We start from the raw sequence: 10,324 nt of genomic DNA, 5'->3' as shown, positions 1-10,324 counted from the left end.
CCTAGAGTTCTTCCATCCTGGACTGCCAGAAGAACAGAGCTGTGCAGCAGACTGAACCTGCTGAGGACTGTGCCCTGATGTGCTGCAGCCATCCCACTTGATGGGAGGACACACAGGGGGTGATGCTGCCAATATGTCTGCTGACGGACAGGGCAGATAGGGCATTTCTGTGCTAAATTTAATAGCAAAATGTGGAATGAAAAAAGTTTCCCATTCAGGGTAGTGGATAGTCCTAGGTTTTGGCACAGGCTGGTGAAAGAGAGCAGGATGCTAGTGCAGGAAACTGGATCTTTGATTTGTTTAATTTTTCCTTCCTTAAGGCAATGAGCAAATACTGGCAGCTCAGGAAAAATGAAAAGTCAAAGTTTTTAGCAGCAGTATTATTTCTAGTTTCTGAATGGCAGTAACAAAAGCATTCACCTGTGTATGAGAAAAGATCCTTGCGAGAGATGGGGCACAAAGGGAGAATCATTGGTTTCAATTTGTAGATGCAGAGTTGAACAGAGATAGGGTAAATGACCTGCTCCAAACCAGCAATATCAAGGGAGATCTGACCCTGCTCCAGTGCCACTGCTTGCAGACTTGATGCAGATTTTCACCTTTTTCCTTCCTGCAGCAAAATGTGCTCTTGGAGCTCGTCCATCAGCTAGGGAGAGGCTCACAGCTTGCTGTGCCAGGGCTTCTGCCAAGTGACTCCATTAAGAATTGCTTTCACGATTACAGTGCTTATGCAAAAGAGGAGCAGGCTTTTGGGAGGATGTTTATATAACTCAGATCCTTTATCTGGCTTGGGTATCTCCTCATCCCATGCATTGAAGAATTGTCTTTCTTAGTAGCTGATTAAACTGCTAAATCCAGCTTTGTGTAACCCTATTTACCTTCTGTACCTGGTTAACCTTTATCATATTTGCAATTGTGTTGGGAAAGTAGCATAAACAGAGAGAGGTGGGTGGTGGAGGCAAAGGCTAGCCAGAGAGAGCCAGCAGTGCCCTGCTTGCCATGGGCCCACAGATAAGAGGAGATGTGTGCCAGGCACTGAGGTGCAGGAAAGCGATTGCCTAATTTGTGCTGATCAGCACAACAGCTGTAGGAGTTTTCCATACCTTCATGGGATCGACAGAAGGGCTGAAGTTTAAGCTAAATAGTATGAATTCTGAACTCTATGGAAATTATTGGTGGGGAAGTGAGTCCTCAGGGCTGGCTCTGTCAAGCAGTTGCCCTTGGGTAACTTGGCATTTGGGTCAGTGCTATCCCGTAAGTTCTTCCCAAAATATACCCAAAGCGCCATTACCACACTGTTGTGCTCAGCCTACATCTGTGTGCATCCCTTTGTCTTCTGTGCTAAGATGCTTGGAGGGTCTGTTTTCTGTGAGCTACAAAAGAAGTTGTCTGTCTGATGGGAAGGGCCTGGCAGAGACCAAAAGGTTTACCTCCGCTGGAACGATAGCACTGCCTGCGTCCTTGTTGCTGTGTCCTTTATTACTAGGAACAAGAGGTTTCTAAAGGAATTAAGGGAAGCTCCCCATTTTTCTGAGATCCTGCCCCATCCATGGGGCTCACTTGGGGTGGGTCTTGAGATGGTTTGTCAGTCTGGTCACACTGCCCCATGGGAGCTGCACTGGTCCTCTTTGCATCTCTAGGAGGAAAAAGGGTTTGGCCTTGAGAATATTTATCAACAAGGAAAGAAAATTCTGCATGGACAAATGCTCTTCTTCCTTCTCATTGTAGAACCTGTTTCTGTGCCATACCTTTTTGTCTGCAAAATTCCACACTAGAAAAACACTTAGGCTAGATTAGTTTTACGGATGGATCTTGCATGCAGTTTGGATTGGATCATGTTGAGGTCAGGTCTTCCTTCTAAAAGTTCAGGTATGTTTCCTAGGACGTGTGACTGCACACCTTTTAGACTGAGCAGCTGAGGAATTGATTAATTGCTATGTGATACCTGTTCAAATTTTTTTCCCAAATATTTGTCTAAGATTCAAAAAAAGAACTGAAGGAAAATTTTCATGGGTTAGTTCATAAAAAAAATTTTATACAAGGATTTCTATACTTGTGGAAAATTCAGGGCATTCGAAAGTGTTTCTCAGCACTGGAACAAGCACTGGTTGCTGAAATCTGTGTTGTTCCATCGCTGGATTCACTAGGCTGAGTGCTATGAAAAGGAAATCAGAGCTCCCTGGTTTGTGTCACTCTTGTTTAATTGAATGTGATTATTTGTTCTGTGAAACTTTGATCTCCTCAGGAAGCTGTGTTAATCTGAATCGTGTAATTTGAACCAAGTGCCTTCCTCTTCCTTTGAAAAGTGAATTTGAAACCCTTACTTCCAGTTAGATCTGAGAGGGCAGGAGAGGCTTCCCCTGGTTTTGGAAGGAAGAACAAAGCACTGCTTGCTCCTTAGGACAAAGCTTCTGGGTCCTGATGCCCTGAAGCTGGAAGAAGAGGGATGAGACCCTAAAAGAAATCCTGGAGTGCCAGCGTGCCCAGTAGGTGGTGAGGCAGAAAGCTCATCTCCTTGACTAGGGAAACCAAGCCTAGATTTGCTCTGGAAGGAGGGAATCCAAGAAACCTTCCATTAGTAAAATGTCATGATGGCATTGCCTTAAGAATAAAGGACTAGAGGCTAGACAAGCAGCAGTCTTGTGCTTGGTGCTAGCCCAAGTGGTGGATCCAGACTTCTCATGGCTCCTGTATCAGTGCTGTGACTTTCAGACTCCCATGGAAACACTTCTGGGTTGCAAAAAGGAGCACCTTAAACTTTTTGCATTTGAAGAAGAATGGAGCAAAATAAAAAACTACAATTGAGTTCAGCTGCCTAAATATCTTGCTGTACTTTAAGCTTTTGGTAACTGTTGAATCCCAGCCTGAACCACTGATTGAGCACCTAAGGAAAGGACCAGGTCAGCCCTGGGAGCACAGGTGAAGGCAATTCAGCTGTGAGACAGGAAGGGATGGAGCCTGGCTGCACCCTTCTTAGACCTCATTGAAGGGCTGACTGCTAATGGGGAAGGATCTCTGGGTGGAGATTCTTCCTTGTGGAGTCTTTCCTGTAAGCCTAGATCCTTAGAGATGGGTGAGTGCTTTTACTTTCTGTCTCAAATACCATCCTACCTTTGCTGTTATGCTGCTGAATTGCCCTTCCACCACGTTGATGTTTCCAATTGTAACACAGGCCTTTCTGCTACTCCATGACTTCCAAAGAGTGTTGTGGTGGATAGAGCAGTACGGATACCAACTGTGCCTTGGCAGGAAATGATTTGGTGCAGAACAGTTACAATGGGAAATGCTTTAGTGTAAATGCTGGACTTAAACCCTTATTCATGTTTTAATTTGCTTGATTGAACAGAGGGGTAAATGCTCAGGATCTGGGATCAGTTTTACTTCCAGGCTGCTGGTTTACAGCTGAGCCAGTTTTAAACTAAGCAAGATCCCAAATAGCTGAATAAAGCATCATCCCATTGCAGAATTGCAGGCTGGTGCTAAATCCCTTCTAATAATTTACATTCCGGTATAGCTTTTCCTTAGTCATGTGCCTTTGTCCATGAAGTTCCAGTAGCTTAATATAAACTCTTCCACCTACCTTGCTGCTAACAGACTAGTGATAGTACTTAACCACTTATATTATAGGTAAGAAAGCGGATTTAAGTCGTATTGCTGTTTGCATCAGTACTGAAGTTATCCTGAAGCTGTCCATGGGATCTGAACGTGGGTTGTATCTGACTCTGCCTTCATCAAGTTAGTATTAAGTCTTTGTTACAAACATCCTTGTATCTTCAAAACGTGTCTTGTTTTCAACTCATTTGAAGTACTAACTTGTCAGCTGACACAAATAAACCAAAAGACATGAGAGAAGTAAATGCATGGACAATGGTGGTGTTTCTGTTGGTTGTACAAGATACTTGGCCCTGGTAACAGCAAACTAAGCACATCAAAACCAATGTCTTCTGCCTTCTGGTTGCAGCTCCGATCTCATCTTTACATCCGTGTTTGTAGTTCATGGTTGCTGTATCAGTCTGAAATAAATACTGTGTTTGCTAAAGGTGGCTGAATGTGGAGACTCCTTGTATCTGGCAGAACATCCCTCAGTTCCAGGCCTAGGATGTAGCTTAGACATGGAAGACTGGAAGCCATGGGAATTTAGTACCAAGAATATCCCGTGTTTGAACAAAGGCCAATTATTTTGAACTCTTTCATACTGATGTGCTGTTAGCAGTGGGAGCATGACTTGTAGATCGTTCTTCTTTGGACAAAGCCTTGCACAGCCCCATGTCAGAGGTAATGTGGCTGATGCAACCAGCGGAAAAGAGCAAGAGAGTCCATGCTCAGCTGCACATCTGCTTCTTGGCTTCTTAGCTGTGTACAGTATTGTCAGTGGCTCTTTGGAGAGAAGTAACTGCTTTGTTATGTTTCCAAGACACCTGGAGCAGAGCAAGGGTGAAGCAAGTAGGCTTTCCAGAGGAGCGTTGCCCCTTTCTGCTTGCTGAGTTTGAAGCAGACTTGTGCTTTATTTGCTGAGAAAAGAACTCCAGCTCCTCACTGGTCTGTAACAAGCCTAGTCTAAATAGTGGTCTGCATGGGATTTTGTCAGCAGCTAACTTGCTTTTTCTTTTTTTAATCATTTAAGAGAAGTTACATTCCAGAAAATGCAAGCTCGGTGGAAATTCAGAGTCTGTTCTGGACTTTGTAAGTTTTTCAGAGCAAGCAGCAGCCAAGCATATAATCCTGTCTTCTCACATCTGTGACTTTGTCCTTCTGTCCTGGCATGAGTTTGATCGTGAGGTCTGTGTTCTTCCTGGGCTGGCTCCTTTCAGAAGCTGACGGAACAGAGATGCTGGGAGGCTGTTGAAGAAGAGAATACCAAGACACTTGCAGTTGTTAAATAACCAGGTTCACTTGCAAAGAAAGCCCAAAATTATAGGGGATGGTTAACAGTGGCAGAGGTCGGAGATTGGCACAGCTAGGCTTGGCTTTTGGTTTGAGTGATGGTGGAATTGTGTACAAATGTCAAGACTCCATTCTGAAACTGTAGAGGTACAGTCTGGTACCAGCCTCAACTTTTTGCCACAAGGCTGTGAAATTCCTTCTGGTTGAATGCCAGTGTGAATACAGAACATTTCCAAAATCAGCCTGCCTGTTGGGTGTGAGAGAAATTTGCTTGTTTCCCTGACAATTACCGTTTTGTTGACTGGTCTGTAAGATGTATGTCCAAGAGAACAAATGGATTTCTGCCCATCTGCATTTGGGCAGAAAGAATCAATTTGAAATTTCATTGTATTTCATTGTACTTCTTGTAGTTTTAAGAAGCTCCTGAAAAAAATGGCAATCAAGGAAGGGTAAAGTGTCAGGTCCTTGTGGTTGTTTCCTTCCAGTGCTTTGCTTTGGGATACTGAGCCACCACTGAGGTTCCACACAGCTGGTGGCACCTTGTCCAGACCAGGGCCCTGCGAATGGACCCACGTGAATGCACCAACCCATGTCTCCCCCTTCATTCTGCCAAAGCTATGGAGGTAAGAGGATGCCTTAAGTTCTGTAGGTGATTAACAGGAGCTGAAAGGACACGTGTCCCTTGGGATGAGGACTGTGAACAAGGCGTATGGGTGTGGTTTTCCTCATTCCTGGGTGTTGGAGAGAGCTTCCAAGGCTGACAAGAACTGCAGCAAGCTACAGAGGACTTGGTTTTGTTACTTGCTTTAACTCTCTATTATTTATCACAACTGACCTTTGTAACTCTCTGCAGTTATTGTTTAAATTGTTCCTGTCATAAGGATTACTAGAGCTGCTCCCAAAACCTAACAACCTACAGACTGTAACAATTCCTCACTCCTTTTTTTCTCACCTACCCAAGCTGTAATGGAAGCACTTCTCTTCCTACGCTTTCTTCTGCTTGCATTAAGTTTTCTTCTAATGCTGTGCTCCTGCTGGCCTGCGTATTACAGCCAGCTCATTGCTACGGCCTCTGGTGAGCAAAATGATTCCATCCTTTGATTTTGCTGTGCCAGAGGATTTCTTTTTCTCGTGTGTGTGTGTGTGTGTGTATGTATGAATATGAATAGATATGTTCATGTTTTTGTACTTCTCAGCATGTGTGGACAGGGCAATTCAGCTTCCTAGCACTGCCATCCCAATCCCATGTTGTGCTCTGTACAGCAGTGTTTTTCTTCCTCTCCCATTCCCCATATCTGCTTCATCCCCAGACGTGCACACTGACCAATTCACTGTTCATGGTCTGCACTGGAATGGAAGCCGTGGGGTGTGTGCAGTTTCACCTGGGAGAAGCAGTTGCACACCAACATGTTGCATACTTGTGCAGTCGCAGTTATGCTTCCTAGGCAAAGCTTCATTTGCTCTCTGAGCTGTGATGTAACAAAGCAGGTACTTGGCTTCCAGCCTCCTTTTAGTGAGGTTGGTTATGCATGTGAATTTAGGCTCACTATTAAATGTTCTGAGTATGTGACTAAAAAGGGTGAGATTAAGCCTTATCCTAGGTGTTGTATTTTGACCTGAAGTGAAAACCCGCATCTTTCAAAGCAAGCCACCCTCATAGCAAAAGTTTAAAGGGTTAAAAGAGTCTTGAAATATGGAAATCTGAAATATTCCTCAAATCAAGGTGTTGGAAGCACAGAAGAAAATTGATAATGAACCTGTATTTTCCTGTGTGTACACATTCAACTTTAACTAGAACCAGTCCTCCTGTGGAGGAAGGAGTTTAATTTCCTGTCTCTTCAGACTGTTTCTCTCTTTAGACTGCTTGAAAATGTACCCACGAGGTGGGTGGACTTGCCATGACTGGAAACTTCATCGAGGGCACCTGCCACTTCACTGAATAGCCATCGACAGGAGCTAATTTCATTTGTCATTGGTCTGGTAAGCAGGCTACTGAAGCCAGAGGAAAGGCTTCTTTGGAGTATGATAGAGCAACAGTGCAGGTTGGATTTGCACAAACATGTTCCAGCTTTGCTCTCTTTTGTGTTTGTTCACAGGATATAAGGGCTTGAGGAAGCAAGCTGTATGCGTGGGAAGTGTTTGCCCAGTCATCCCAGGATTTTCCACCCAGCCTCTGAGTTGGGTTAAGGAACAGAAGCAGATGCATAAGTTGCTTATGGTGGCTGCCATGTCTGTCTGTTATAGACTTCTCTCCCTTTTCTGAACGGGCTGGCCTTTGCATGTGGGGTCTGGAAACCTGACCAGACCTTTGCAACACAAGCCCTGATCTGAGAAGGTTTTTGGGACAGGTAGAGTTAAACGATGGAAGGAAGTTTCCTTGCTTGGAAAGGACTTGCTTGTTTCCTGACTGCAAGCATGCTGACAGGCCATAAAATATGAACAGCTGCTGAATGACAATAGAATTCTCAGTCTCTCATCTGTTTCTTCTTTCTGTCCCATGCCTGCTTTCTTTAGTGATTTCAGGTGCATCCTGAGAGATGCATCCTAAGACTGCCATGAATCTGAATGTAACCTATCTGTGCAGGCCTAACTCCCCACAGCAGCTCTGTCTCACTGCCTGCCAGGACTGCAGAGCTTAAATGACATTATTGCTATGCAGGAGCTCTCCTTGAGCTCACTGCACAAAGCTGTAATGAATGGATAATTTGAGACTTTTGTCCTTTGCTTGTGCTGTTAACTTAACCCTCCTGCTTTTGAAACCCGAAGACGGCTCTTGCTGGTGCTTGGAACATTCACAAGGTGAAGGGGGCTGTCAGGGTATCTTTTAATTGTCTGCTGTGGTTTCCTTTCAGACAGCCCACCTTGAGTGCTGTTATTGACAGAGAGGCTGGGAGGCATTGCTGATGGTGTCCATGTGTGTCTTCTGTTAGAGGATAAACAGGCACGTATGAGTTGCTCAACAGTGAAATGCAGCAGGATGTGAAAAATGGAGTTTGTAGGATCTCTTTTAGAGTAGGCAAGAATAAGCCACAACTTTACCTTTTTTTTTTTTTTCCTTTATTTTTCCTTGTGTACACTCCATGATGTTGGCATTTTCACTGCAACTGGTTTACACACAGAAATGGGATTTTTCCTGAGCTTTCATTTCCCTCTTACTACAATCTGATTACCTTTATTCTTCTAAAAAGTGCCTAGATTACTAACAGTTTCTTATCTTAACACATGCTCCATTGCATACTTAGGAAAGGAAGCCATTCTGTCAGTGTTTCCCTCAGCCTTGTGAACCTGTTTCTAAGCCAGAGATACCCAGCCTTCTCCCATCAAGTACTGCTGAACCCCACTGCAGACTAAAGAGGGATTTGACCAGCTCCAGATCGACCATCCGGTTTGCTTCTCTGCGACTTGATGGAAACTTGGGAAGGTGTCAGATAACAGGAAAGAGCTTTGATTGTTAGAAATGTCCAGGTTTCAGTTGAGAGATGTCTTGGTTATTACTGAACAATAGGATTGCTCCCAAGGCTGGATTGGTCCATGCTGCTCAGTAAGAAAGAGCCACCCCCTTTATGGCGTGGCAGCAGGAGTGTGGTGGAGCCAGGGCAGCTGTCCTGAATTAGGTACCACCTGATATCATGCAGAAGCTGTGTGTGGTACAGATGGGGGCTGTTGGGGGGAGTTGGCTGGGTGGTGAGATGTTGTGTTGCTAGCTGGGTGTCAGTCAGCAAGTAGTTGTGTCAGCTGGGGGGTGAGTAACTGCATCGTGGATACCAATGTAGGTCACTCTGGAAGCAATGTCTCCTATGTATTTCCATGGAAACTACAACAAATACAAGGAGAAAAATAATGCTATTTGATAGATCAAGTTCCCAGCTACCAAACAGTGTTTTTTCTACATAGTCACCACCTTTAACCAATTTGTGCAGGTGAATTGATTGAGACACTATTAATTTCATGGTGTGATGTCTATGCATGGCTGTTCGGAACATGGCTTGTCTTTCACATCACTATTGCCACTACTGAAATGCACCGCCCACCTCTCACTGTGCTCACATCCACTGTTTGGTCTCTGTAAACATTCAGCAAGTGTTGACGAATGTCAATGGGTGCCATTTTCCTTCATGGGGAAAATTCAGTTCCAGCCTTTATCTTCATATGCACTTCCATGTCGGATGCCGTTCTGTCAGACTGTCCCTCTGCTGTCATAAGTCACCTGGTGACAACATGTAATGGAATGTAGGTGGTTCAGCCTCTACTGCCATCCCACCAGCATCTGCCTCTGATGTTGTGGGCCGACATCATAAAACAAGAGGCATTACTTTCAGAGCAGCCCCCATATATTGTCATTATTGCCTTTTTGTTCCCACTTTCCTTTTCTGTCTCAACTGTAAGTTCTACTTTGTCTCTAATTCTCTTCCTGTCCCACTTGTAGGAGAGTTAGCGGATGGCCCTGTGGTGATTAGCTCTCTGTGAGGTTAAACCACAAGGCTGTGTGGAGCCACGAGTTGGACCTTGTGGGTCTCTTCTGATTCAGGATGTTCTATGATTCTCATGGGGGGAAACAAAAAGAGAGCTTGCTTTTTTTTTTTTCCCCCACCCCCCCCTCCTTCCCTAGCTGGTTTATTTTGCTGGTAATTGGTATAAGCCAGTAATGAGATTCATCTCCTGCTCCCTTTGGAACGGGGCACAAAGAGAAAACAAGACAAGGGTGCTTGCTCTGTAGGGCAAACCCTGCAAAGAAATTCTGTGTGTGTTTGGGGCTATGAGCAGATATTTGAGCTTAAGTAATGCTTCCTATTCCAACTGGTCACTGAAAAAGCAACAGGCAGGCAGTTGTTGTCTTGATTCAGAAAATGACTTCTCCAAGGCACTATTGAGGGATTGTTCCACTTCAGCCTATGAACCCCCATAGTTTTGGACAACACCAGATAAGAAGGATATGAACAATGCCTATTTATGGAACACTTTGACTATTGAACTATTAGACATTTTGATGCGTTGTCCATCATCAAAATTGAGAAAGTCTTGAAAAAAGCCTGTGCTGCTAATGTACATTTACTTTTTATAAAATACAGCTAATCCTTGTGAGTGGGAGCAGTCAGTATTGTCTGTAGTAGGAAAGAGTGAAAACAAATTATTTGTATTTCAGAACTCTCCTACCACCACGAAGAAACTGTGAACCTTACATAAAGAAGGGAGCTGAACATACAGTTTGAGAATATTGTTTTACTACTACCAGAAGAGTGTGGGCTTTCATACGAAATTGTTTAAAATATGTTTCTGTAAGATGCATCCTGGGTATTTTGTGGGTACATGCTTTTATCTGTAGAACATTGTCCACTGTAACGTTTTCCTACATTTGACTGAAATCTCTGAAGGATCATGTGAAAACAAAACTGTGAGGAATAGAAGTGCTCAGCCTGCACTCCTTCTCCCCCTTTCTCTG

At 44.1% G+C, this 10,324-nt stretch overlaps 1 long non-coding RNA gene across 2 annotated transcripts; it reads left to right on the top strand.

The window, feature by feature from the left end:
• Positions 1-2,905: 2,905 nt before the first annotated feature.
• LOC104913094 lies at positions 2,906-9,066 on the top strand. Of its 2 annotated transcripts, none has more exons than XR_002119528.1 (5): positions 2,906-3,073; positions 3,628-3,735; positions 5,370-5,507; positions 6,727-6,864; positions 6,981-9,066. It is a non-coding gene; the product is annotated as an uncharacterized LOC104913094 (long non-coding RNA). The 2 variants fall into 2 exon arrangements; XR_795127.3 differs by having other exon boundaries at positions 2,907-3,073; positions 6,744-6,864.
• Positions 9,067-10,324: the final 1,258 nt, after the last annotated feature.

This window comes from Meleagris gallopavo, chromosome 14, assembly GCF_000146605.3.
Source record: "Meleagris gallopavo isolate NT-WF06-2002-E0010 breed Aviagen turkey brand Nicholas breeding stock chromosome 14, Turkey_5.1, whole genome shotgun sequence".
Lineage (NCBI taxonomy): Eukaryota > Metazoa > Chordata > Aves > Galliformes > Phasianidae > Meleagris > Meleagris gallopavo.
The sequence above is the reverse complement of the archived record's forward strand: the minus strand, read 5'-3'. Positions and strand labels throughout refer to the sequence as shown.